The following is a 25,223-nucleotide window of genomic DNA, read 5'->3' as shown; positions in this document are numbered from 1 at the left end:
AATATTATACGAGCTTGAAGACAGAATTGGGCAAATTCATTTGCAGTTGAAACTGAAGTTTGGTACTTATTCAGATATTATATGCACTGCCAATTTTTAGCTGAGATTCTGAAGGAACGCAGAGACAAAATGGACTTAAAGTTTTGTCAGAAGTGGGATTCGAACCCACGCCTCCAGGAGAGACTGCGGCCTTAACGCAGCGCCTTAGACCACTCGGCCATCCTGACCACTTGTTGCTTGTTCATCTACATAGTGAGAAAGATAGTGTGAACAAAAAAAACACACATCTTAGGCCATGAGTGGCTATAGCAAGAAAAAAAACTCCCTGCACTTTTCCAAAAAGACAACCATATAAGCCCATGTGAGGGAAATGATCTGATTTTCTCCCTCTAGAAAAAAGAAGATTAAACACAGGTTTGTCAGAAGTGGTATTTGAACCCACGCCTCCAGAAGAGACTGCGACCTGAACGCAGCGCCTTAGACCACTCGGCCATCCTGACTTGCAATTGCAGCACCTTCCACAAGCCAGACAGCCATGCAAGTTTGGTACAGAAAAGGCATGCCCTCAATTTATTTATCCCATTATAAGCATTTCCAACAGATCTTTGAACAATCCATACAGAGCAGTACCTATGAAGAACTCTTTAGACCTTTAATGAGTACAAAGAGAAAGTGCTATTCACCAGCCACTTGAACGGCCCAAAGCTGCTTTGAAATTGAGTCAACAGCCACATCTTGGCTGACTAAAGCAAATTCAACAAGGGAGCTCAATGTCACAACATAGGGTGGAATACACAAATCTAAGCAGCCCCTGATCACAGCCCTGAGGACATTGCTGTAAGTGTGCTGGAGTACAGCTGTCTACCAGGTGCTTGGCATTCTTCCAAATTTGCATGGCCTGTCTGGCCAGGGAATACAAGAGCATGACTCTTCTAGATGAGCTCTTACATGGGTCCTAAGCTCATTTGGTAAGGATTGCACTTTATCAGCAAGACTTTGTACAACAGAAATATATGAGAAACCCAAGCTCTCTTGACTAGACAAGGACGGAATAACGTCCCAGGTGAAGACGAACAGATGCAACTTCCATCAGATGTTATCCTGATGAAGAAGATTATATCTCCAAAAGTCATGTCAGAAGTGGGATTCGAACCCACACCTCCAGAGGAGACTGCGGCCTAAACACAGCGCCTTAGACCACTCGGCCATCCTGACAGTGGAGAGTCCTAAGAAATGTATAAAAGTCACTCAGAAATTTCTGCGTCCATGCAAGCTTGAAATAATTTCAACCTTCAAACACAAGGTGCAACTTTTTGCACAGGACAATAAACACAGAAGATCACATATGAAAGCATTTCATTTCACAGGTGTACTGTTTTTATGCTTTTAGAATAACTTATACCTCTCACCAGCTATTTAGGGTTCTGTATCCTACTCACAAAATTACCTTGCCTGCGACCTCTCTCTTTATACACAAACAACTACTGCTCAGGAAGTAGGAAGGCAGAAGGTGGGGCAGTTTATGCAAATTTATGCTGTCAATGTGCCTTGCAGATTCATGCAGAATTTCTAGTTCCTTGCTGGAAACAAGAGAGCAGGCCTTGTTTCAGATCAACTGTCCCTAGCAAGGAACGTCTGAGCACATCCATTCTTTTGCTCTCTAGCCCCTGGCTTGGGACTCACCCTCACTGGCTGAGGAGTGAAGTTCTGCATACCAACGTTGAATAGAAGGTATGTGTGTGATTGGTTTGAGATGGGTGGGAGGTCAAGAGCAGGGAAAAGCAAGTCACCTTCCCTTCTAGTCTCCTCTTCTATGCCTACCTGCCGTTCACTCACTCTGTCTTTGTTTCATTCTCTCCTTCCTCAACACCCCATCTCACTCACTGGCTCTATCATTTGTGCTCTTTCCCCTTGCTCTTCATTTCATAGTGGAAACATCTCTTGAATGGATCATTAGAAAATGAGGTTACATAAAATTAAAAATGTACTTATTGGAAACCAAAAATATCACAAGACTGAATGTAAGCCATTTCTTCAATAAAAGGGATATTTTAGGCACCCCCCAAAAAACACATAAAACACCACTAGTGCTAGAAGAATATTATACGAGCTTGAAGACATAATTGGGCAAATTCATTTGCAGTTGAAACTGAAGTTTGGTACTTATTCAGATTGTATATACACTGCCAATTTTTAGCTGAGATTCTGAAGGAACGCAGAGACAAAATGGACGCAAAGTTTTGTCAGAAGTGGGATTCAAACCCACGCCTCCAGGAGAGACTGCGGCTTTAATGCAGTGCCTTAGACCACTCGGCCATCCTGACCACAAGTTGCTTGTTCATCTACATAGTGAGAAAGATAGTGTGAACAAAAAAAACACACATCTTAGGCCATGAGTGGCTATAGCAAGAAAAAAACTCACTGCACTTTTCCAAAAAGACAACCATATAAGCCCATGTGAGGGAAATGATCTGATTTTCTCCCTCAAGAAAAAAGAAGATTAAACACAGGTTTGTCAGAAGTGGGATTTGAACCCACGCCTCCAGAAGAGACTGCGTCCTGAACGCAGCGCCTTAGACCACTCAGCCATCCTGACTTGCATTTGCAGCACCTTCCACAAGCCAGACAGCCATGCAAGTTTGGTACCGAAAAGGCATGCCCTCAATTTATTTATCCCATTATAAGCATTTCCAACAGATCTTTGAACAATCCATACAGAGCAGTACCTATGAAGAACTCTTTAGACCTTTAAAGCGTACAAAGAGAAAGTGCTATTCACCAGCCACTTGAACGGCCCAAAGCTGCTTTGAAATTGAGTCAACAGCCACATCTTGGCTGACTAAAGCAAATTCAACAAGGGAGCTCAATGTCACAAAATAGGGTGGAATACGCAAATCTAAGCAGCCCCTGATCACAGCCCTGAGGACATTGCTGTAAGTGTGCTGGAGTACAGCTGTCTACCAGGTGCTTGGCATTCTTCCAAATTTGCATGGCCTGTCTGGCCAGGGAATACAAGAGCGTGACTCTTCTAGATGAGCTCTTACATGGGTCCTAAGCTCATTTGGTAAGGATTGCACTTTATCAGCAAGACTTTGTACAACAGAAATATATGAGAAACCCAAGCTCTCTTGACTAGACGAGGACGGAATAACGTCCCAGGTGAAGACGAACAGATGCAACTTCCATCAGATGTTATCCTGATGAAGAAGATTATATCTCCAAAAGTCATGTCAGAAGTGGGATTCGAACCCACGCCTCCAGAGGAGACTGCGGCCTAAACACAGCGCCTTAGACCACTCGGCCATCCTGACAGTAGAGAGTCCTAAGAAATGTATAAAAGTCACTCAGAAATTTCTGCGTCCATGCAAGTTTGAAATAATTTCAACCTTCAAACACAAGGTGCAACTTTTTGCACAGGACAATAAACACAGAAGATCACATATGAAAGCATTTCATTTCACAGGTGTACTGTTTTTATGCTTTTAGAATAACTTATACCTCTCACCAGCTATTTAGGGTTCTGTATCCTACTCACAAAATTACCTTGCCTGCGACCTCTCTCTTTATACACAAACAACTACTGCTCAGGAAGTAGGAAGGCAGAAGGTGGGGCAGTTTATGCAAATTTATGCTGTCAATGTGCCTTGCAGATTCATGCAGAATTTCTAGATCCTTGCTGGAAACAAGAGAGCAGGCCTTGTTTCAGATCAACTGTCCCTAGCAAGGAACGTCTGAGCACATCCATTCTTTTGCTCTCTAGCCCCTGGCTTGGGACTCACCCTCACTGGCTGAGGAGTGAAGTTCTGCATTCCAACGTTGAATAGAAGGTATGTTTGTGATTGGTTTGAGATGGGTGGGAGGTCAAGAGCAGGGAAAAGCAAGTCACCTTCACTTCTAGTCTCCTCTTCTATGCCTACCTGCCGTTCACTCACTCTGTCTTTGTTTCATTCTCTCCTTCCTCAACACCCCATCTCACTCACTGGCTCTATCATTTGTGCTCTTTCCCCTTGCTCTTCATTTCATAGTGGAAACATCTCTTGAATGGATCATTAGAAAATGAGGTTACATAAAATTAAAAATCTACTTATTGGAAACCAAAAATATCACAAGACTGAATGTAAGCCATTTCTTCAATAAAAGGGATATTTTAGGCACCCCCCAAAAAACACATAAAACACCACTAGTGCTAGAAGAATATTATACGAGCTTGAAGACAGAATTGGGCAAATTCATTTGCAGTTGAAACTGAAGTTTGGTACTTATTCAGATATTATATGCACTGCCAATTTTTAGCTGAGATTCTGAAGGAACGCAGAGACAAAATGGACTTAAAGTTTTGTCAGAAGTGGGATTCGAACCCACGCCTCCAGGAGAGACTGCGGCCTTAACGCAGCGCCTTAGACCACTCGGCCATCCTGACCACTTGTTGCTTGTTCATCTACATAGTGAGAAAGATAGTGTGAACAAAAAAAACACACATCTTAGGCCATGAGTGGCTATAGCAAGAAAAAAAACTCCCTGCACTTTTCCAAAAAGACAACCATATAAGCCCATGTGAGGGAAATGATCTGATTTTCTCCCTCTAGAAAAAAGAAGATTAAACACAGGTTTGTCAGAAGTGGTATTTGAACCCACGCCTCCAGAAGAGACTGCGACCTGAACGCAGCGCCTTAGACCACTCGGCCATCCTGACTTGCAATTGCAGCACCTTCCACAAGCCAGACAGCCATGCAAGTTTGGTACCGAAAAGGCATGCCCTCAATTTATTTATCCCATTATAAGCATTTCCAACAGATCTTTGAACAATCCATACAGAGCAGTACCTATGAAGAACTCTTTAGACCTTTAATGAGTACAAAGAGAAAGTGCTATTCACCAGCCACTTGAACGGCCCAAAGCTGCTTTGAAATTGAGTCAACAGCCACATCTTGGCTGACTAAAGCAAATTCAACAAGGGAGCTCAATGTCACAACATAGGGTGGAATACACAAATCTAAGCAGCCCCTGATCACAGCCCTGAGGACATTGCTGTAAGTGTGCTGGAGTACAGCTGTCTACCAGGTGCTTGGCATTCTTCCAAATTTGCATGGCCTGTCTGGCCAGGGAATACAAGAGCATGACTCTTCTAGATGAGCTCTTACATGGGTCCTAAGCTCATTTGGTAAGGATTGCACTTTATCAGCAAGACTTTGTACAACAGAAATATATGAGAAACCCAAGCTCTCTTGACTAGACGAGGACGGAATAACGTCCCAGGTGAAGACGAACAGATGCAACTTCCATCAGATGTTATCCTGATGAAGAAGATTATATCTCCAAAAGTCATGTCAGAAGTGGGATTCGAACCCACACCTCCAGAGGAGACTGCGGCCTAAACACAGCGCCTTAGACCACTCGGCTATCCTGACAGTGGAGAGTCCTAAGAAATGTATAAAAGTCACTCAGAAATTTCTGCGTCCATGCAAGCTTGAAATAATTTCAACCTTCAAACACAAGGTGCAACTTTTTGCACAGGACAATAAACACAGAAGATCACATATGAAAGCATTTCATTTCACAGGTGTACTGTTTTTATGCTTTTAGAATAACTTATACCTCTCACCAGCTATTTAGGGTTCTGTATCCTACTCACAAAATTACCTTGCCTGCGACCTCTCTCTTTATACACAAACAACTACTGCTCAGGAAGTAGGAAGGCAGAAGGTGGGGCAGTTTATGCAAATGTATGCTGTCAATGTGCCTTGCAGATTCATGCAGAATTTCTAGTTCCTTGCTGGAAACAAGAGAGCAGGCCTTGTTTCAGATCAACTGTCCCTAGCAAGGAACGTCTGAGCACATCCATTCTTTTGCTCTCTAGCCCCTGGCTTGGGACTCACCCTCACTGGCTGAGGAGTGAAGTTCTGCATACCAACGTTGAATAGAAGGTATGTGTGTGATTGGTTTGAGATGGGTGGGAGGTCAAGAGCAGGGAAAAGCAAGTCACCTTCCCTTCTAGTATCCTCTTCTATGCCTACCTGCCGTTCACTCACTCTGTCTTTGTTTCATTCTCTCCTTCCTCAACACCCCATCTCACTCACTGGCTCTATCATTTGTGCTCTTTCCCCTTGCTCTTCATTTCATAGTGGAAACATCTCTTGAATGGATCATTAGAAAATGAGGTTACATAAAATTAAAAATGTACTTATTGGAAACCAAAAATATCACAAGACTGAATGTAAGCCATTTCTTCAATAAAAGGGATTTTTTAGGCACCCCCCAAAAAACACATAAAACACCACTTGTGCTAGAAGAATATTATACGAGCTTGAAGACATAATTGGGCAAATTCATTTGCAGTTGAAACTGAAGTTTGGTACTTATTCAGATATTATATGCACTGCCAATTTTTAGCTGAGATTCTGAAGGAACGCAGAGACAAAATGGACGCAAAGTTTTGTCAGAAGTGGGATTCAAACCCACGCCTCCAGGAGAGACTGCGGCTTTAATGCAGTGCCTTAGACCACTCGGCCATCCTGACCACAAGTTGCTTGTTCATCTACATAGTGAGAAAGATAGTGTGAACAAAAAAAACACACATCTTAGGCCATGAGTGGCTATAGCAAGAAAAAAACTCACTGCACTTTTCCAAAAAGACAACCATATAAGCCCATGTGAGGGAAATGATCTGATTTTCTCCCTCAAGAAAAAAGAAGATTAAACACAGGTTTGTCAGAAGTGGGATTTGAACCCACGCCTCCAGAAGAGACTGCGACCTGAACGCAGCGCCTTAGACCACTCGGCCATCCTGACTTGCATTTTCAGCACCTTCCACAAGCCAGACAGCCATGCAAGTGGGGTACCGAAAAGGCATGCCCTCAATTTATTTATCCCATTATAAGCATTTCCAACAGATCTTTGAACAATCCATACAGAGCAGTACCTATGAAGAACTCTTTAGACTTTTAATGAGTACAAAGAGAAAGTGCTATTCACCAGCCACTTGAACGGCCCAAAGCTGCTTTGAAATTGAGTCAACAGCCACATCTTGGCTGACTAAAGCAAATTCAACAAGGGAGCTCAATGTCACAACATAGGGTGGAATACACAAATCTAAGCAGCCCCTGATCACAGCCCTGAGGACATTGCTGTAAGTGTGCTGGAGTACAGCTGTCTACCAGGTGCTTGGCATTCTTCCAAATTTGCATGGCCTGTCTGGCCAGGGAATACAAGAGCATGACTCTTCTAGATGAGCTCTTACATGGGTCCTAAGCTCATTTGGTAAGGATTGCACTTTATCAGCAAGACTTTGTAAAACAGAAATATATGAGAAACCCAAGCTCTCTTGACTAGACGAGGACGGAATAACGTCCCAGGTGAAGACGAAGAGATGCAACTTCCATCAGATGTTATCCTGATGAAGAAGATTATATCTCCAAAAGACATTTCAGAAGTGGGATTCGAACCCACGCCTCCAGAGGAGACTGCAGCCTAAACACAGCGCCTTAGACCACTCGGCCATCCTGACAGTGAAGAGTCCTAAGAAATGTATAAAAGTCACTCAGAAATTTCTGCGTCCATGCAAGCTTGAAATAATTTCAACCTTCAAACACAAGGTGCAACTTTTTGCACAGGACAATAAACACAGAAGATCACATATGAAAGCATTTCATTTCACAGGTGTACTGTTTTTATGCTTTTAGAATAACTTATACCTCTCACCAGCTATTTAGGGTTCTGTATCCTACTCACAAAATTATCTTGCCTGCGACCTCTCTCTTTATACACAAACAACTATTGCTCAGGAAGTAGGAAGGCAGAAGGTGGGGCAGTTTATGCAAATTTATGCTGTCAATGTGCCTTGCAGATTCATGCAGAATTTCTAGATCCTTGCTGGAAACAAGAGAGCAGGCCTTGTTTCAGATCAACTGTCCCTAGCAAGGAACGTCTGAGCACATCCATTCTTTTGCTCTCTAGCCCCTGGCTTGGGACTCACCCTCACTGGCTGAGGAGTGAAGTTCTGCATACCAACGTTGCATAGAAGGTATGTTTGTGATTGGTTTGAGATGGGTGGGAGGTCAAGAGCAGGGAAAAGCAAGTCACCTTCACTTCTAGTCTCCTCTTCTATGCCTACCTGCCGTTCACTCACTCTGTCTTTGTTTCATTCTCTCCTTCCTCAACACCCCATCTCACTCACTGGCTCTATCATTTGTGCTCTTTCCCCTTGCTCTTCATTTCATAGTGGAAACATCTCTTGAATGGATCATTAGAAAATGAGGTTACATAAAATTAAAAATCTACTTATTGGAAACCAAAAATATCACAAGACTGAATGTAAGCCATTTCTTCAATAAAAGGGATTTTTTAGGCACCCCCCAAAAAACACATAAAACACCACTAGTGCTAGAAGAATATTATACGAGCTTGAAGACAGAATTGGGCAAATTCATTTGCAGTTGAAACTGAAGTTTGGTACTTATTCAGATATTATATGCACTGCCAATTTTTAGCTGAGATTCTGAAGGAACGCAGAGACAAAATGGACTTAAAGTTTTGTCAGAAGTGGGATTCGAACCCACGCCTCCAGGAGAGACTGCGGCCTTAACGCAGCGCCTTAGACCACTCGGCCACATGTTGCTTGTTCATCTACATAGTGAGAAAGATAGTGTGAACAAAAAAACCACACATCTTAGGCCATGAGTGGCTATAGCAAGAAAAAAACTCACTGCACTTTTCCAAAAAGACAACCATATAAGCCCATGTGAGGGAAATGATCTGATTTTCTCCCTCAAGAAAAAAGAAGATTAAACACATGTTTGTCAGAAGTGGGATTTGAACCCACGCCTCCAGGAGAGACTGCGACCTGAACGCAGCGCCTTAGACCACTCGGCCATCCTGACTTGCATTTTCAGCACCTTCCACAAGCCAGACAGCCATGCAAGTTTGGTACCGAAAAGGCATGCCCTCAATTTATTTATCCCATTATAAGCATTTCCAACAGATCTTTGAACAATCCATACAGAGCAGTACCTATGAAGAACTCTTTAGACCTTTAATGAGTACAAAGAGAAAGTGCTATTCACCAGCCACTTGAACGGCCCAAAGCTGCTTTGAAATTGAGTCAACCGCCACATCTTGGCTGACTAAAGCAAATTCAACAAGGGAGCTCAATGTCACAACATAGGGTGGAATACACACATCTAAGCAGCCCCTGATCACAGCCCTGAGGACATTGCTGTAAGTGTGCTGGAGTACAGCTGTCTACCAGGTGCTTGGCATTCTTCCAAATTTGCATGGCCTGTCTGGCCAGGGAATACAAGAGCATGACTCTTCTAGATGAGCTCTTACATGGGTCCTAAGCTCATTTGGTAAGGATTGCACTTTATCAGCAAGACTTTGTAAAACAGAAATATATGAGAAACCCAAGCTCTCTTGACTAGACGAGGACGGAATAACGTCCCAGGTGAAGACGAAGAGATGCAACTTCCATCAGATGTTATCCTGATGAAGAAGATTATATCTCCAAAAGTCATTTCAGAAGTGGGATTCGAACCCACGCCTCCAGAGGAGACTGCAGCCTAAACACAGCGCCTTAGACCACTCGGCCATCCTGACAGTGAAGAGTCCTAAGAAATGTATAAAAGTCACTCAGAAATTTCTGCGTCCATGCAAGCTTGAAATAATTTCAACCTTCAAACACAAGGTGCAACTTTTTGCACAGGACAATAAACACAGAAGATCACATATGAAAGCATTTCATTTCACAGGTGTACTGTTTTTATGCTTTTAGAATAACTTATACCTCTCACCAGCTATTTAGGGTTCTGTATCCTACTCACAAAATTATCTTGCCTGCGACCTCTCTCTTTATACACAAACAACTATTGCTCAGGAAGTAGGAAGGCAGAAGGTGGGGCAGTTTATGCAAATTTATGCTGTCAATGTGCCTTGCAGATTCATGCAGAATTTCTAGATCCTTGCTGGAAACAAGAGAGCAGGCCTTGTTTCAGATCAACTGTCCCTAGCAAGGAACGTCTGAGCACATCCATTCTTTTGCTCTCTAGCCCCTGGCTTGGGACTCACCCTCACTGGCTGAGGAGTGAAGTTCTGCATACCAACGTTGCATAGAAGGTATGTTTGTGATTGGTTTGAGATGGGTGGGAGGTCAAGAGCAGGGAAAAGCAAGTCACCTTCACTTCTAGTCTCCTCTTCTGTGCCTACCTGCCGTTCACTCACTCTGTCTTTGTTTCATTCTCTCCTTCCTCAACACCCCATCTCACTCACTGGCTCTATCATTTGTGCTCTTTCCCCTTGCTCTTCATTTCATAGTGGAAACATCTCTTGAATGGATCATTAGAAAATGAGGTTACATAAAATTAAAAATCTACTTATTGGAAACCAAAAATATCACAAGACTGAATGTAAGCCATTTCTTCAATAAAAGGGATTTTTTAGGCACCCCCCAAAAAACACATAAAACACCACTAGTGCTAGAAGAATATTATACGAGCTTGAAGACAGAATTGGGCAAATTCATTTGCAGTTGAAACTGAAGTTTGGTACTTATTCAGATATTATATGCACTGCCAATTTTTAGCTGAGATTCTGAAGGAACGCAGTGACAAAATGGACTTAAAGTTTTGTCAGAAGTGGGATTCGAACCCACGCCTCCAGGAGAGACTGCTGCCTTAACGCAGCGCCTTAGACCACTCGGCCATTCTGACCACATATTGCTTGTCCATCTACATAGTGAGAAAGATAGTGTGAACAAAAAAAACACACATCTTAGGCCATAAGTGGCTATAGCAAGAAAAAAACTCACTGCACTTTTCCAAAAAGACAACCATATAAGCCCATGTGAGGGAAATGATCTGATTTTCTCCCTCAAGAAAAAAGAAGATTAAACACAGGTTTGTCAGAAGTGGTATTTGAACCCACGCCTCCAGAAGAGACTGCGACCTGAACGCAGCGCCTTAGACCACTCGGCCATCCTGACTTGCATTTGCAGCACCTTCCACAAGCCAGACAGCCATGCAAGTTTGGTACCGAAAAGGCATGCCCTCAATTTATTTATCCCATTATAAGCATTTCCAACAGATCTTTGAACAATCCATACAGAGCAGTACCTATGAAGAACTCTTTAGACCTTTAAAGCGTACAAAGAGAAAGTGCTATTCACCAGCCACTTGAACGGCCCAAAGCTGCTTTGAAATTGAGTCAACAGCCACATCTTGGCTGACTAAAGCAAATTCAACAAGGGAGCTCAATGTCACAACATAGGGTGGAATACGCAAATCTAAGCAGCCCCTGATCACAGCCCTGAGGACATTGCTGTAAGTGTGCTGGCGTACAGATGTCTACCAGGTGCTTGGCATTCTTCCAAATTTGCATGGCCTGTCTGGCCAGGGAATACAAGAGCATGACTCTTCTAGATGAGCTCTTACATGGGTCCTAAGCTCATTTGGTAAGGATTGCACTTTATCAGCAAGACTTTGTACAACAGAAATATATGAGAAACCCAAGCTCTCTTGACTAGACGAGGACGGAATAACGTCCCAGGTGAAGACGAACAGATGCAACTTCCATCAGATGGTATCCTGATGAAGAAGATTATATCTCCAAAAGTCATGTCAGAAGTGGGATTCGAACCCACGCCTCCAGAGGAGACTGCGGCCTAAACACAGCACCTTAGACCACTCGGCCATCCTGACAGTGAAGAGTCCTAAGAAATGTATAAAAGTCACTCAGAAATTTCTGCGTCCATGCAAGCTTGAAATAATTTCAACCTTCAAACACAAGGTGCAACTTTTTGCACAGGACAATAAACACAGGAGATCACATATGAAAGCATTTCATTTCACAGGTGTACTGTTTTTATGCTTTTAGAATAACTTATACCTCTCACCAGCTATTTAGGGTTCTGTATCCTACTCACAAAATTACCTTGCCTGCGACCTCTCTCTTTATACACAAACAACTACTGCTCAGGAAGTAGGAAGGCAGAAGGTGGGGCAGTTTATGCAAATTTATGCTGTCAATGTGCCTTGCAGATTCATGCAGAATTTCTAGTTCCTTGCTGGAAACAAGAGAGCAGGCCTTGTTTCAGATCAACTGTCCCTAGCAAGGAACGTCTGAGCACATCCATTCTTTTGCTCTCTAGCCCCTGGCTTGGGACTCACCCTCACTGGCTGAGGAGTGAAGTTCTGCATACCAACGTTGAATAGAAGGTATGTTTGTGATTGGTTTGAGATGGGTGGGAGGTTAAGAGCAGGTAAAAGCAAGTCACCTTCTCTTCTAGTCTCCTCTTCTATGCCTACCTGCCGTTCACTCACTCTGTCTTTGTTTCATTCTCTCCTTCCTCAACACCCCATCTCACTCACTAGCTCTATCATTTGTGCTCTTTCCCCTTGCTCTTCATTTCATAGTGGAAACATCTCTTGAATGGATCATTAGAAAATGAGGTTACATAAAATTAAAAATCTACTTATTGGAAACCAAAAATATCACAAGACTGAATGTAAGCCATTTCTTCAATAAAAGGGATTTTTTAGGCACCCCCCAAAAAACACATAAAACACCACTAGTGCTAGAAGAATATTATACGAGCTCGAAGACAGAATTGGGCAAATTCATTTGCAGTTGAAACTGAAGTTTGGTACTTATTCAGATATTATATGCACTGCCAATTTTTAGCTGAGATTCTGAAGGAACGCAGAGACAAAATGGACTTAAAGTTTTGTCAGAAGTGGGATTCGAACCCACGCCTCCAGGAGAGACAGCGGCCTTAATGCAGTGCCTTAGACCACTCGGCCATCCTGACCACAAGCTGCTTGTTCATCTACATAGTGAGAAAGATAGTGTGAACAAAAAAAACACACATCTTAGGCCATGAGTGGCTATAGCAAGAAAAAAACTCACTGCACTTTTCCAAAAAGACAACCATATAAGCCCATGTGAGGGAAATGATCTGATTTTCTCCCTCAAGAAAAAAAAAGATTTACCACAGGTTTGTCAGAAGTGGGATTTGAACCCACGCCTCCAGAAGAGACTGCGACTTGAACGCAGCGCCTTAGACCACTCGGCCATCCTGACTTGCATTTTCAGCACCTTCCACAAGCCAGACAGCCATGCAAGTTTGGTACCGAAAAGGCATGCCCTCAATTTATTTATCCCATTATAAGCATTTCCAACAGATCTTTGAACAATCCATACAGAGCAGTACCTATGAAGAACTCTTTAGACCTTTAATGAGTACAAAGAGAAAGTGCTATTCACCAGCCACTTGAACGGCCCAAAGCTGCTTTGAAATTGAGTCAACAGCCACATCTTGGCTGACTAAAGCAAATTCAACAAGGGAGCTCAATGTCACAACATAGGGTGGAATACACAAATCTAAGCAGCCCCTGATCACAGCCCTGAGGACATTGCTGTAAGTGTGCTGCAGTACAGCTGTCTACCAGGTGCTTGGCATTCTTCCAAATTTGCATGGCCTGTCTGGCCAGGGAATACAAGAGCATGACTCTTCTAGATGAGCTCTTACATGGGTCCTAAGCTCATTTGGTAAGGATTGCACTTTATCAGCAAGACTTTGTAAAACAGAAATATATGAGAAACCCAAGCTCTCTTGACTAGACGAGGACGGAATAACGTCCCAGGTGAAGACGAAGAGATGCAACTTCCATCAGATGTTATCCTGATGAAGAAGATTATATCTCCAAAAGTCATTTCAGAAGTGGGATTCGAACCCACGCCTCCAGAGGAGACTGCAGGCTAAACACAGCACCTTAGACCACTCGGCCATCCTGACAGTGAAGAGTCCTAAGAAATGTATAAAAGTCACTCAGAAATTTCTGCGTCCATGCAAGCTTGAAATAATTTCAACCTTCAAACACAAGGTGCAACTTTTTGCACAGGACAATAAACACAGAAGATCACATATGAAAGCATTTCATTTCACAGGTGTACTGTTTTTATGCTTTTAGAATAACTTATACCTCTCACCAGCTATTTAGGGTTCTGTATCCTACTCAAAAAATTATCTTGCCTGCGACCTCTCTCTTTATACACAAACAACTATTGCTCAGGAAGTAGGAAGGCAGAAGGTGGGGCAGTTTATGCAAATTCATGCTGTCAATGTGCCTTGCAGATTCATGCAGAATTTCTAGATCCTTGCTGGAAACAAGAGAGCAGGCCTTGTTTCAGATCAACTGTCCCTAGCAAGGAACGTCTGAGCACATCCATTCTTTTGCTCTCTAGCCCCTGGCTTGGGACTCACCCTCACTGGCTGAGGAGTGAAGTTCTGCATACCAACGTTGCATAGAAGGTATGTTTGTGATTGGTTTGAGATGGGTGGGAGGTCAAGAGCAGGGAAAAGCAAGTCACCTTCACTTCTAGTCTCCTCTTCTATGCCTACCTGCCGTTCACTCACTCTGTCTTTGTTTCATTCTCTCCTTGCTCAACACCCCATCTCACTCACTGGCTCTATCATTTGTGCTCTTTCCCCTTGCTCTTCATTTCATAGTGGGAACATCTCTTGAATGGATCATTAGAAAATGAGGTTACATAAAATTAAAAATCTACTTATTGGAAACCAAAAATATCACAAGACTGAATGTAAGCCATTTCTTCAATAAAAGGGATTTTTTAGGCACCCCCCAAAAAACACATAAAACACCACTAGTGCTAGAAGAATATTATACGAGCTTGAAGACAGAATTGGGCAAATTCATTTGCAGTTGAAACTGAAGTTTGGTACTTATTCAGATATTATATGCACTGCCAATTTTTAGCTGAGATTCTGAAGGAACGCAGTGACAAAATGGACTTAAAGTTTTGTCAGAAGTGGGATTCGAACCCACGCCTCCAGGAGAGACTGCTGCCTTAACGCAGCGCCTTAGACCACTCGGCCATTCTGACCACATATTGCTTGTCCATCTACATAGTGAGAAAGATAGTGTGAACAAAAAAAACACACATCTTAGGCCATAAGTGGCTATAGCAAGAAAAAAACTCACTGCACTTTTCCAAAAAGACAACCATATAAGCCCATGTGAGGGAAATGATCTGATTTTCTCCCTCAAGAAAAAAGAAGATTAAACACAGGTTTGTCAGAAGTGGTATTTGAACCCACGCCTCCAGAAGAGACTGCGACCTGAACGCAGCGCCTTAGACCACTCGGCCATCCTGACTTGCATTTGCAGCACCTTCCACAAGCCAGACAGCCATGCAAGTTTGGTACCGAAAAGGCATGCCCTCAATTTATTTATCCCATTATAAGCATTTCCAACAGATCTTTGAACAATCCATACAGAGCAGTACCTATGAAGAACTCTTTAGACCTTTAAAGCGTACAAAGAGAAAGTGCTATTCACCAGCCACTTGAACGGCCCAAAGCTGCTTTGAAATTGAGTCAACAGCCACATCTTGGCTGACTAAAGCAAATTCAACAAGGGAGCTCAATGTCACAACATAGGGTGGAATACGCAAATCTAAGCAGCCCCTGATCACAGCCCTGAGGACATTGCTGTAAGTGTGCTGGCGTACAGATGTCTACCAGGTGCTTGGCATTCTTCCAAATTTGCATGGCCTGTCTGGCCAGGGAATACAAGAGCATGACTCTTCTAGATGAGCTCTTACATGGGTCCTAAGCTCATTTGGTAAGGATTGCACTTTATCAGCAAGACTTTGTACAACAGAAATATATGAGAAACCCAAGCTCTCTTGACTAGACGAGGACGGAATAACGTCCCAGGTGAAGACGAACAGATGCAACTTCCATCAGATGGTATCCTGATGAAGAAGATTATATCTCCAAAAGTCATGTCAGAAGTGGGATTCGAACCCACGCCTCCAGAGGAGACTGCGGCCTAAACACAGCGCCTTAGACCACTCGGCCATCCTGACAGTGAAGAGTCCTAAGAAATGTATAAAAGTCACTCAGAAATTTCTGCGTCCATGCAAGCTTGAAATAATTTCAACCTTCAAACACAAGGTGCAACTTTTTGCACAGGACAATAAACACAGAAGATCACATATGAAAGCATTTCATTTCACAGGTGTACTGTTTTTATGCTTTTAGAATAACTTATACCTCTCACCAGCTATTTAGGGTTCTGTATCCTACTCACAAAATTACCTTGCCTGCGACCTCTCTCTTTATACACAAACAACTACTGCTCAGGAAGTAGGAAGGCAGAAGGTGGGGCAGTTTATGCAAATTTATGCTGTCAATGTGCCTTGCAGATTCATGCAGAATTTCTAGTTCCTTGCTGGAAACAAGAGAGCAGGCCTTGTTTCAGATCAACTGTCCCTAGCAAGGAACGTCTGAGCACATCCATTCTTTTGCTCTCTAGCCCCTGGCTTGGGACTCACCCTCACTGGCTGAGGAGTGAAGTTCTGCATACCAACGTTGAATAGAAGGTATGTTTGTGATTGGTTTGAGATGGGTGGGAGGTTAAGAGCAGGTAAAAGCAAGTCACCTTCTCTTCTAGTCTCCTCTTCTATGCCTACCTGCCGTTCACTCACTCTGTCTTTGTTTCATTCTCTCCTTCCTCAACACCCCATCTCACTCACTGGCTCTATCATTTGTGCTCTTTCCCCTTGCTCTTCATTTCATAGTGGAAACATCTCTTGAATGGATCATTAGAAAATGAGGTTACATAAAATTAAAAATCTACTTATTGGAAACCAAAAATATCACAAGACTGAATGTAAGCCATTTCTTCAATAAAAGGGATTTTTTAGGCACCCCCCAAAAAACACATAAAACACCACTAGTGCTAGAAGAATATTATACGAGCTTGAAGACAGAATTGGGCAAATTCATTTGCAGTTGAAACTGAAGTTTGGTACTTATTCAGATATTATATGCACTGCCAATTTTTAGCTGAGATTCTGAAGGAACGCAGAGACAAAATGGACTTAAAGTTTTGTCAGAAGTGGGATTCGAACCCACGCCTCCAGGAGAGACAGCGGCCTTAATGCAGTGCCTTAGACCACTCGGCCATCCTGCCCACAAGCTGCTTGTTCATCTACATAGTGAGAAAGATAGTGTGAACAAAAAAAACACACATCTTAGGCCATGAGTGGCTATAGCAAGAAAAAAACTCACTGCACTTTTCCAAAAAGACAACCATATAAGCCCATGTGAGGGAAATGATCTGATTTTCTCCCTCAAGAAAAAAAAAGATTTACCACAGGTTTGTCAGAAGTGGGATTTGAACCCACGCCTCCAGAAGAGACTGCGACCTGAACGCAGCGCCTTAGACCACTCGGCCATCCTGACTTGCATTTTCAGCACCTTCCACAAGCCAGACAGCCATGCAAGTTTGGTACCGAAAAGGCATGCCCTCAATTTATTTATCCCATTATAAGCATTTCCAACAGATCTTTGAACAATCCATACAGAGCAGTACCTATGAAGAACTCTTTAGACCTTTAATGAGTACAAAGAGAAAGTGCTATTCACCAGCCACTTGAACGGCCCAAAGCTGCTTTGAAATTGAGTCAACAGCCACATCTTGGCTGACTAAAGCAAATTCAACAAGGGAGCTCAATGTCACAACATAGGGTGGAATACACAAATCTAAGCAGCCCCTGATCACAGCCCTGAGGACATTGCTGTAAGTGTGCTGCAGTACAGCTGTCTACCAGGTGCTTGGCATTCTTCCAAATTTGCATGGCCTGTCTGGCCAGGGAATACAAGAGCATGACTCTTCTAGATGAGCTCTTACATGGGTCCTAAGCTCATTTGGTAAGGATTGCACTTTATCAGCAAGACTTTGTAAAACAGAAATATATGAGAAACCCAAGCTCTCTTGACTAGACGAGGACGGAATAACGTCCCAGGTGAAGACGAAGAGATGCAACTTCCATCAGATGTTATCCTGATGAAGAAGATTATATCTCCAAAAGTCATTTCAGAAGTGGGATTCGAACCCACGCCTCCAGAGGAGACTGCAGGCTAAACACAGCACCTTAGACCACTCGGCCATCCTGACAGTGAAGAGTCCTAAGAAATGTATAAAAGTCACTCAGAAATTTCTGCGTCCATGCAAGCTTGAAATAATTTCAACCTTCAAACACAAGGTGCAACTTTTTGCACAGGACAATAAACACAGAAGATCACATATGAAAGCATTTCATTTCACAGGTGTACTGTTTTTATGCTTTTAGAATAACTTATACCTCTCACCAGCTATTTAGGGTTCTGTATCCTACTCAAAAAATTATCTTGCCTGCGACCTCTCTCTTTATACACAAACAACTATTGCTCAGGAAGTAGGAAGGCAGAAGGTGGGGCAGTTTATGCAAATTCATGCTGTCAATGTGCCTTGCAGATTCATGCAGAATTTCTAGATCCTTGCTGGAAACAAGAGAGCAGGCCTTGTTTCAGATCAACTGTCCCTAGCAAGGAACGTCTGAGCACATCCATTCTTTTGCTCTCTAGCCCCTGGCTTGGGACTCACCCTCACTGGCTGAGGAGTGAAGTTCTGCATACCAACGTTGCATAGAAGGTATGTTTGTGATTGGTTTGAGATGGGTGGGAGGTCAAGAGCAGGGAAAAGCAAGTCACCTTCACTTCTAGTCTCCTCTTCTATGCCTACCTGCCGTTCACTCACTCTGTCTTTGTTTCATTCTCTCCTTGCTCAACACCCCATCTCACTCACTGGCTCTATCATTTGTGCTCTTTCCCCTTGCTCTTCATTTCATAGTGGGAACATCTCTTGAATGGATCATTAGAAAATGAGGTTACATAAAATTAAAAATCTACTTATTGGAAACCAAAAATATCACAAGACTGAATGTAAGCCATTTCTTCAATAAAAGGGATTTTTTAGGCACCCCCCAAAAAACACATAAAACACCACTAGTGCTAGAAGAATATTATACGAGCTTGAAGACAGAATTGGGCAAATTCATTTGCAGTTGAAACTGAAGTTTGGTACTTATTCAGATATTATATGCACTGCCAATTTTTAGCTGAGATTCTGAAGGAACGCAGTGACAAAATGGACTTAAAGGTTTGTCAGAAGTGGGATTCGAACCCACGCCTCCAGGAGAGACTGTGGCCTTAACGCAGCGCCTTAGACCACTCGGCCATCCTGACCACATGTTGCTTGTCTATCTACATAGTGAGAAAGATAGTGTGAAAAAAAACAACACACATCTTAGGCCATAAGTGGCTATAGCAAGAAAAAAACTCACTGCACTTTTCCAAAAAGACAACCATATAAGCCCATGTGAGGGAAATGATCTGATTTTCTCCCTCAAGAAAAAAGAAGATTAAACACAGGTTTGTCAGAAGTGGGATTTGAACCAACGCCTCCAGAAGAGACTGCGACCTGAACGCAGCGCCTTAGACCACTCGGCCATCCTGACTTGCATTTGCAGCACCTTCCACAAGCCAGACAGCCATGCAAGTTTGGTACCGAAAAGGCATGCCCTCAATTTATTTATCCCATTATAAGCATTTCCAACAGATCTTTGAACAATCCATACAGAGCAGTACCTATGAAGAACTCTTTAGACCTTTAAAGCGTACAAAGAGAAAGTGCTATTCACCAGCCACTTGAACGGCCCAAAGCTGCTTTGAAATTGAGTCAACAGCCACATCTTGGCTGACTAAAGCAAATTCAACAAGGGAGCTCAATGTCACAACATAGGGTGGAATACGCAAATCTAAGCAGCCCCTGATCACAGCCCTGAGGACATTGCTGTAAGTGTGCTGGCGTACAGCTGTCTACCAGGTGCTTGGCATTCTTCCAAATTTGCATGGCCTGTCTGGCCAGGGAATACAAGAGCATGACTCTTCTAGATGAGCTCTTACATGGGTCCTAAGCTCATTTGGTAAGGATTGCACTTTATCAGCAAGACTTTGTACAACAGAAATATATGAGAAACCCAAGCTCTCTTGACTAGACGAGGACGGAATAACGTCCCAGGTGAAGACGAACAGATGCAACTTCCATCAGATGGTATCCTGATGAAGAAGATTATATCTCCAAAAGTCATGTCAGAAGTGGGATTCGAACCCACGCCTCCAGAGGAGACTGCGGCCTAAACACAGCGCCTTAGACCACTCGGCCATCCTGACAGTGAAGAGTCCTAAGAAATGTATAAAAGTCACTCAGAAATTTCTGCGTCCATGCAAGCTTGAAATAATTTCAACCTTCAAACACAAGGTGCAACTTTTTGCACAGGACAATAAACACAGAAGATCACATATGAAAGCATTTCATTTCACAGGTGTACTGTTTTTATGCTTTTAGAATAACTTATACCTCTCACCAGCTATTTAGGGTTCTGTATCCTACTCACAAAATTACCTTGCCTGCGACCTCTCTCTTTATACACAAACAACTACTGCTCAGGAAGTAGGAAGGCAGAAGGTGGGGCAGTTTATGCAAATTTATGCTGTCAATGTGCCTTGCAGATTCATGCAGAATTTCTAGTTCCTTGCTGGAAACAAGAGAGCAGGCCTTGTTTCAGATCAACTGTCCCTAGCAAGGAACGTCTGAGCACATCCATTCTTTTGCTCTCTAGCCCCTGGCTTGGGACTCACCCTCACTGGCTGAGGAGTGAAGTTCTGCATACCAACGTTGAATAGAAGGTATGTTTGTGATTGGTTTGAGATGGGTGGGAGGTCAAGAGCAGGGAAAAGCAAGTCACCTTCTCTTCTAGTCTCCTCTTCTATGCCTACCTGCCGTTCACTCACTCTGTCTTTGTTTCATTCTCTCCTTCCTCAACACCCCATCTCACTCACTGGCTCAATCATTTGTGCTCTTTCCCCTTGCTCTTCATTTCATAGTGGAAACATCTCTTGAATGGATCATTAGAAAATGAGGTTACATAAAATTAAAAATCTACTTATTGGAAACCAAAAATATCACAAGACTGAATGTAAGCCATTTCTTCAATAAAAGGGATTTTTTAGGCACCCCCCAAAAAACACATAAAACACCACTAGTGCTAGAAGAATATTATACGAGCTTGAAGACAGAATTGGGCAAATTCATTTGCAGTTGAAACTGAAGTTTGGTACTTATTCAGATATTATATGCACTGCCAATTTTTAGCTGAGATTCTGAAGGAACGCAGTGACAAAATGGACTTAAAGGTTTGTCAGAAGTGGGATTCGAACCCACGCCTCCAGGAGAGACTGTGGCCTTAACGCAGCGCCTTAGACCACTCGGCCATCCTGACCACATGTTGCTTGTCTATCTACATAGTGAGAAAGATAGTGTGAAAAAAAACAACACACATCTTAGGCCATAAGTGGCTATAGCAAGAAAAAAACTCACTGCACTTTTCCAAAAAGACAACCATATAAGCCCATGTGAGGGAAATGATCTGATTTTCTCCCTCAAGAAAAAAGAAGATTAAACACAGGTTTGTCAGAAGTGGGATTTGAACCAACGCCTCCAGAAGAGACTGCGACCTGAACGCAGCGCCTTAGACCACTCGGCCATCCTGACTTGCATTTGCAGCACCTTCCACAAGCCAGACACCCATGCAAGTTTGGTACCGAAAAGGCATGCCCTCAATTTATTTATCCCATTATAAGCATTTCCAACAGATCTTTGAACAATCCATACAGAGCAGTACCTATGAAGAACTCTTTAGACCTTTAAAGCGTACAAAGAGAAAGTGCTATTCACCAGCCACTTGAACGGCCCAAAGCTGCTTTGAAATTGAGTCAACAGCCACATCTTGGCTGACTAAAGCAAATTCAACAAGGGAGCTCAATGTCACAACATAGGGTGGAATACGCAAATCTAAGCAGCCCCTGATCACAGCCCTGAGGACATTGCTGTAAGTGTGCTGGCGTACAGATGTCTACCAGGTGCTTGGCATTCTTCCAAATTTGCATGGCCTGTCTGGCCAGGGAATACAAGAGCATGACTCTTCTAGATGAGCTCTTACATGGGTCCTAAGCTCATTTGGTAAGGATTGCACTTTATCAGCAAGACTTTGTACAACAGAAATATATGAGAAACCCAAGCTCTCTTGACTAGACGAGGACGGAATAACGTCCCAGGTGAAGACGAACAGATGCAACTTCCATCAGATGGTATCCTGATGAAGAAGATTATATCTCCAAAAGTCATGTCAGAAGTGGGATTCGAACCCACGCCTCCAGAGGAGACTGCGGCCTAAACACAGCGCCTTAGACCACTCGGCCATCCTGACAGTGAAGAGTCCTAAGAAATGTATAAAAGTCACTCAGAAATTTCTGCGTCCATGCAAGCTTGAAATAATTTCAACCTTCAAACACAAGGTGCAACTTTTTGCACAGGACAATAAACACAGAAGATCACATATGAAAGCATTTCATTTCACAGGTGTACTGTTTTTATGCTTTTAGAATAACTTATACCTCTCACCAGCTATTTAGGGTTCTGTATCCTACTCACAAAATTACCTTGCCTGCGACCTCTCTCTTTATACACAAACAACTACTGCTCAGGAAGTAGGAAGGCAGAAGGTGGGGCAGTTTATGCAAATTTATGCTGTCAATGTGCCTTGCAGATTCATGCAGAATTTCTAGTTCCTTGCTGGAAACAAGAGAGCAGGCCTTGTTTCAGATCAACTGTCCCTAGCAAGGAACGTCTGAGCACATCCATTCTTTTGCTCTCTAGCCCCTGGCTTGGGACTCACCCTCACTGGCTGAGGAGTGAAGTTCTGCATACCAACGTTGAATAGAAGGTATGTTTGTGATTGGTTTGAGATGGGTGGGAGGTTAAGAGCAGGTAAAAGCAAGTCACCTTCTCTTCTAGTCTCCTCTTCTATGCCTACCTGCCGTTCACTCACTCTGTCTTTGTTTCATTCTCTCCTTCCTCAACACCCCATCTCACTCACTGGCTCTATCATTTGTGCTCTTTCCCCTTGCTCTTCATTTCATAGTGGAAACATCTCTTGAATGGATCATTAGAAAATGAGGTTACATAAAATTAAAAATCTACTTATTGGAAACCAAAAATATCACAAGACTGAATGTAAGCCATTTCTTCAATAAAAGGGATTTTTTAGGCACCCCCCAAAAAACACATAAAACACCACTAGTGCTAGAAGAATATTATACGAGCTTGAAGACAGAATTGGGCAAATTCATTTGCAGTTGAAACTGAAGTTTGGTACTTATTCAGATATTATATGCACTGCCAATTTTTAGCTGAGATTCTGAAGGAACGCAGAGACAAAATGGACTTAAAGTTTTGTCAGAAGTGGGATTCGAACCCACGCCTCCAGGAGAGACAGCGGCCTTAATGCAGTGCCTTAGACCACTCGGCCATCCTGACCACAAGCTGCTTGTTCATCTACATAGTGAGAAAGATAGTGTGAACAAAAAAAACACACATCTTAGGCCATGAGTGGCTATAGCAAGAAAAAAACTCACTGCACTTTTCCAAAAAGACAACCATATAAGCCCATGTGAGGGAAATGATCTGATTTTCTCCCTCAAGAAAAAAAAAGATTTACCACAGGTTTGTCAGAAGTGGGATTTGAACCCACGCCTCCAGAAGAGACTGCGACCTGAACGCAGCGCCTTAGACCACTCGGCCATCCTGACTTGCATTTTCAGCACCTTCCACAAGCCAGACAGCCATGCAAGTTTGGTACCGAAAAGGCATGCCCTCAATTTATTTATCCCATTATAAGCATTTCCAACAGATCTTTGAACAATCCATACAGAGCAGTACCTATGAAGAACTCTTTAGACCTTTAATGAGTACAAAGAGAAAGTGCTATTCACCAGCCACTTGAACGGCCCAAAGCTGCTTTGAAATTGAGTCAACAGCCACATCTTGGCTGACTAAAGCAAATTCAACAAGGGAGCTCAATGTCACAACATAGGGTGGAATACACAAATCTAAGCAGCCCCTGATCACAGCCCTGAGGACATTGCTGTAAGTGTGCTGCAGTACAGCTGTCTACCAGGTGCTTGGCATTCTTCCAAATTTGCATGGCCTGTCTGGCCAGGGAATACAAGAGCATGACTCTTCTAGATGAGCTCTTACATGGGTCCTAAGCTCATTTGGTAAGGATTGCACTTTATCAGCAAGACTTTGTAAAACAGAAATATATGAGAAACCCAAGCTCTCTTGACTAGACGAGGACGGAATAACGTCCCAGGTGAAGACGAAGAGATGCAACTTCCATCAGATGTTATCCTGATGAAGAAGATTATATCTCCAAAAGTAATTTCAGAAGTGGGATTCGAACCCACGCCTCCAGAGGAGACTGCAGGCTAAACACAGCACCTTAGACCACTCGGCCATCCTGACAGTGAAGAGTCCTAAGAAATGTATAAAAGTCACTCAGAAATTTCTGCGTCCATGCAAGCTTGAAATAATTTCAACCTTCAAACACAAGGTGCAACTTTTTGCACAGGACAATAAACACAGAAGATCACATATGAAAGCATTTCATTTCACAGGTGTACTGTTTTTATGCTTTTAGAATAACTTATACCTCTCACCAGCTATTTAGGGTTCTGTATCCTACTCAAAAAATTATCTTGCCTGCGACCTCTCTCTTTATACACAAACAACTATTGCTCAGGAAGTAGGAAGGCAGAAGGTGGGGCAGTTTATGCAAATTCATGCTGTCAATGTGCCTTGCAGATTCATGCAGAATTTCTAGATCCTTGCTGGAAACAAGAGAGCAGGCCTTGTTTCAGATCAACTGTCCCTAGCAAGGAACGTCTGAGCACATCCATTCTTTTGCTCTCTAGCCCCTGGCTTGGGACTCACCCTCACTGGCTGAGGAGTGAAGTTCTGCATACCAACGTTGCATAGAAGGTATGTTTGTGATTGGTTTGAGATGGGTGGGAGGTCAAGAGCAGGGAAAAGCAAGTCACCTTCACTTCTAGTCTCCTCTTCTATGCCTACCTGCCGTTCACTCACTCTGTCTTTGTTTCATTCTCTCCTTGCTCAACACCCCATCTCACTCACTGGCTCTATCATTTGTGCTCTTTCCCCTTGCTCTTCATTTCATAGTGGGAACATCTCTTGAATGGATCATTAGAAAATGAGGTTACATAAAATTAAAAATCTACTTATTGGAAACCAAAAATATCACAAGACTGAATGTAAGCCATTTCTTCAATAAAAGGGATTTTTTAGGCACCCCCCAAAAAACACATAAAACACCACTAGTGCTAGAAGAATATTATACGAGCTTGAAGACAGAATTGGGCAAATTCATTTGCAGTTGAAACTGAAGTTTGGTACTTATTCAGATAT

The 25,223-nt window shown here is 42.9% G+C and overlaps 29 non-coding genes across 29 annotated transcripts; all 29 read right to left on the bottom strand.

Annotated features, from left to right (window-relative positions):
* Positions 1–144: 144 nt before the first annotated feature.
* On the bottom strand, positions 145–227 carry TRNAL-AAG (transfer RNA leucine (anticodon AAG)). The gene has a single exon. It is a non-coding gene; the product is annotated as a tRNA-Leu (tRNA).
* A 190-nt stretch (positions 228–417) lies between these two features.
* TRNAL-CAG (transfer RNA leucine (anticodon CAG)) lies at positions 418–500 on the bottom strand. The gene has a single exon. It is a non-coding gene; the product is annotated as a tRNA-Leu (tRNA).
* Positions 501–1,132: 632 nt separating this feature from the next.
* TRNAL-UAG (transfer RNA leucine (anticodon UAG)) lies at positions 1,133–1,215 on the bottom strand. Its single transcript has one exon. It is a non-coding gene; the product is annotated as a tRNA-Leu (tRNA).
* Positions 1,216–2,241: 1,026 nt separating this feature from the next.
* TRNAF-AAA (transfer RNA phenylalanine (anticodon AAA)) lies at positions 2,242–2,324 on the bottom strand. The gene has a single exon. It is a non-coding gene; the product is annotated as a tRNA-Phe (tRNA).
* Positions 2,325–2,513: 189 nt separating this feature from the next.
* On the bottom strand, positions 2,514–2,596 carry TRNAL-CAG (transfer RNA leucine (anticodon CAG)). The gene has a single exon. It is a non-coding gene; the product is annotated as a tRNA-Leu (tRNA).
* A 632-nt stretch (positions 2,597–3,228) lies between these two features.
* TRNAL-UAG (transfer RNA leucine (anticodon UAG)) lies at positions 3,229–3,311 on the bottom strand. Its single transcript has one exon. It is a non-coding gene; the product is annotated as a tRNA-Leu (tRNA).
* Positions 3,312–4,337: 1,026 nt separating this feature from the next.
* TRNAL-AAG (transfer RNA leucine (anticodon AAG)) lies at positions 4,338–4,420 on the bottom strand. Its single transcript has one exon. It is a non-coding gene; the product is annotated as a tRNA-Leu (tRNA).
* Positions 4,421–4,610: 190 nt separating this feature from the next.
* On the bottom strand, positions 4,611–4,693 carry TRNAL-CAG (transfer RNA leucine (anticodon CAG)). The gene has a single exon. It is a non-coding gene; the product is annotated as a tRNA-Leu (tRNA).
* Positions 4,694–5,325: 632 nt separating this feature from the next.
* Positions 5,326–5,408, bottom strand: TRNAL-UAG (transfer RNA leucine (anticodon UAG)). Its single transcript has one exon. It is a non-coding gene; the product is annotated as a tRNA-Leu (tRNA).
* Positions 5,409–6,434: 1,026 nt separating this feature from the next.
* TRNAF-AAA (transfer RNA phenylalanine (anticodon AAA)) lies at positions 6,435–6,517 on the bottom strand. Its single transcript has one exon. It is a non-coding gene; the product is annotated as a tRNA-Phe (tRNA).
* A 189-nt stretch (positions 6,518–6,706) lies between these two features.
* Positions 6,707–6,789, bottom strand: TRNAL-CAG (transfer RNA leucine (anticodon CAG)). The gene has a single exon. It is a non-coding gene; the product is annotated as a tRNA-Leu (tRNA).
* Positions 6,790–7,421: 632 nt separating this feature from the next.
* On the bottom strand, positions 7,422–7,504 carry TRNAL-UAG (transfer RNA leucine (anticodon UAG)). The gene has a single exon. It is a non-coding gene; the product is annotated as a tRNA-Leu (tRNA).
* A 1,289-nt stretch (positions 7,505–8,793) lies between these two features.
* On the bottom strand, positions 8,794–8,876 carry TRNAL-CAG (transfer RNA leucine (anticodon CAG)). Its single transcript has one exon. It is a non-coding gene; the product is annotated as a tRNA-Leu (tRNA).
* Positions 8,877–9,508: 632 nt separating this feature from the next.
* On the bottom strand, positions 9,509–9,591 carry TRNAL-UAG (transfer RNA leucine (anticodon UAG)). The gene has a single exon. It is a non-coding gene; the product is annotated as a tRNA-Leu (tRNA).
* A 1,026-nt stretch (positions 9,592–10,617) lies between these two features.
* On the bottom strand, positions 10,618–10,700 carry TRNAL-AAG (transfer RNA leucine (anticodon AAG)). The gene has a single exon. It is a non-coding gene; the product is annotated as a tRNA-Leu (tRNA).
* Positions 10,701–10,889: 189 nt separating this feature from the next.
* TRNAL-CAG (transfer RNA leucine (anticodon CAG)) lies at positions 10,890–10,972 on the bottom strand. The gene has a single exon. It is a non-coding gene; the product is annotated as a tRNA-Leu (tRNA).
* Positions 10,973–11,604: 632 nt separating this feature from the next.
* TRNAL-UAG (transfer RNA leucine (anticodon UAG)) lies at positions 11,605–11,687 on the bottom strand. The gene has a single exon. It is a non-coding gene; the product is annotated as a tRNA-Leu (tRNA).
* Positions 11,688–12,985: 1,298 nt separating this feature from the next.
* Positions 12,986–13,068, bottom strand: TRNAL-CAA (transfer RNA leucine (anticodon CAA)). Its single transcript has one exon. It is a non-coding gene; the product is annotated as a tRNA-Leu (tRNA).
* A 1,741-nt stretch (positions 13,069–14,809) lies between these two features.
* Positions 14,810–14,892, bottom strand: TRNAL-AAG (transfer RNA leucine (anticodon AAG)). The gene has a single exon. It is a non-coding gene; the product is annotated as a tRNA-Leu (tRNA).
* A 189-nt stretch (positions 14,893–15,081) lies between these two features.
* Positions 15,082–15,164, bottom strand: TRNAL-CAG (transfer RNA leucine (anticodon CAG)). Its single transcript has one exon. It is a non-coding gene; the product is annotated as a tRNA-Leu (tRNA).
* Positions 15,165–15,796: 632 nt separating this feature from the next.
* On the bottom strand, positions 15,797–15,879 carry TRNAL-UAG (transfer RNA leucine (anticodon UAG)). The gene has a single exon. It is a non-coding gene; the product is annotated as a tRNA-Leu (tRNA).
* A 1,298-nt stretch (positions 15,880–17,177) lies between these two features.
* On the bottom strand, positions 17,178–17,260 carry TRNAL-CAG (transfer RNA leucine (anticodon CAG)). Its single transcript has one exon. It is a non-coding gene; the product is annotated as a tRNA-Leu (tRNA).
* A 1,741-nt stretch (positions 17,261–19,001) lies between these two features.
* On the bottom strand, positions 19,002–19,084 carry TRNAL-AAG (transfer RNA leucine (anticodon AAG)). The gene has a single exon. It is a non-coding gene; the product is annotated as a tRNA-Leu (tRNA).
* A 189-nt stretch (positions 19,085–19,273) lies between these two features.
* Positions 19,274–19,356, bottom strand: TRNAL-CAG (transfer RNA leucine (anticodon CAG)). The gene has a single exon. It is a non-coding gene; the product is annotated as a tRNA-Leu (tRNA).
* Positions 19,357–19,988: 632 nt separating this feature from the next.
* On the bottom strand, positions 19,989–20,071 carry TRNAL-UAG (transfer RNA leucine (anticodon UAG)). Its single transcript has one exon. It is a non-coding gene; the product is annotated as a tRNA-Leu (tRNA).
* Positions 20,072–21,097: 1,026 nt separating this feature from the next.
* Positions 21,098–21,180, bottom strand: TRNAL-AAG (transfer RNA leucine (anticodon AAG)). Its single transcript has one exon. It is a non-coding gene; the product is annotated as a tRNA-Leu (tRNA).
* Positions 21,181–21,369: 189 nt separating this feature from the next.
* TRNAL-CAG (transfer RNA leucine (anticodon CAG)) lies at positions 21,370–21,452 on the bottom strand. Its single transcript has one exon. It is a non-coding gene; the product is annotated as a tRNA-Leu (tRNA).
* A 632-nt stretch (positions 21,453–22,084) lies between these two features.
* Positions 22,085–22,167, bottom strand: TRNAL-UAG (transfer RNA leucine (anticodon UAG)). The gene has a single exon. It is a non-coding gene; the product is annotated as a tRNA-Leu (tRNA).
* Positions 22,168–23,465: 1,298 nt separating this feature from the next.
* On the bottom strand, positions 23,466–23,548 carry TRNAL-CAG (transfer RNA leucine (anticodon CAG)). Its single transcript has one exon. It is a non-coding gene; the product is annotated as a tRNA-Leu (tRNA).
* Between the last annotated feature and the right edge of the window lie 1,675 nt (positions 23,549–25,223).

Source organism: Lissotriton helveticus, chromosome 8 (assembly GCF_964261635.1).
Source record: "Lissotriton helveticus chromosome 8, aLisHel1.1, whole genome shotgun sequence".
Lineage (NCBI taxonomy): Eukaryota > Metazoa > Chordata > Amphibia > Caudata > Salamandridae > Lissotriton > Lissotriton helveticus.
Note: the sequence above shows the minus strand (reverse complement) of the source record. Positions and strands in the feature narration are given on the sequence as shown.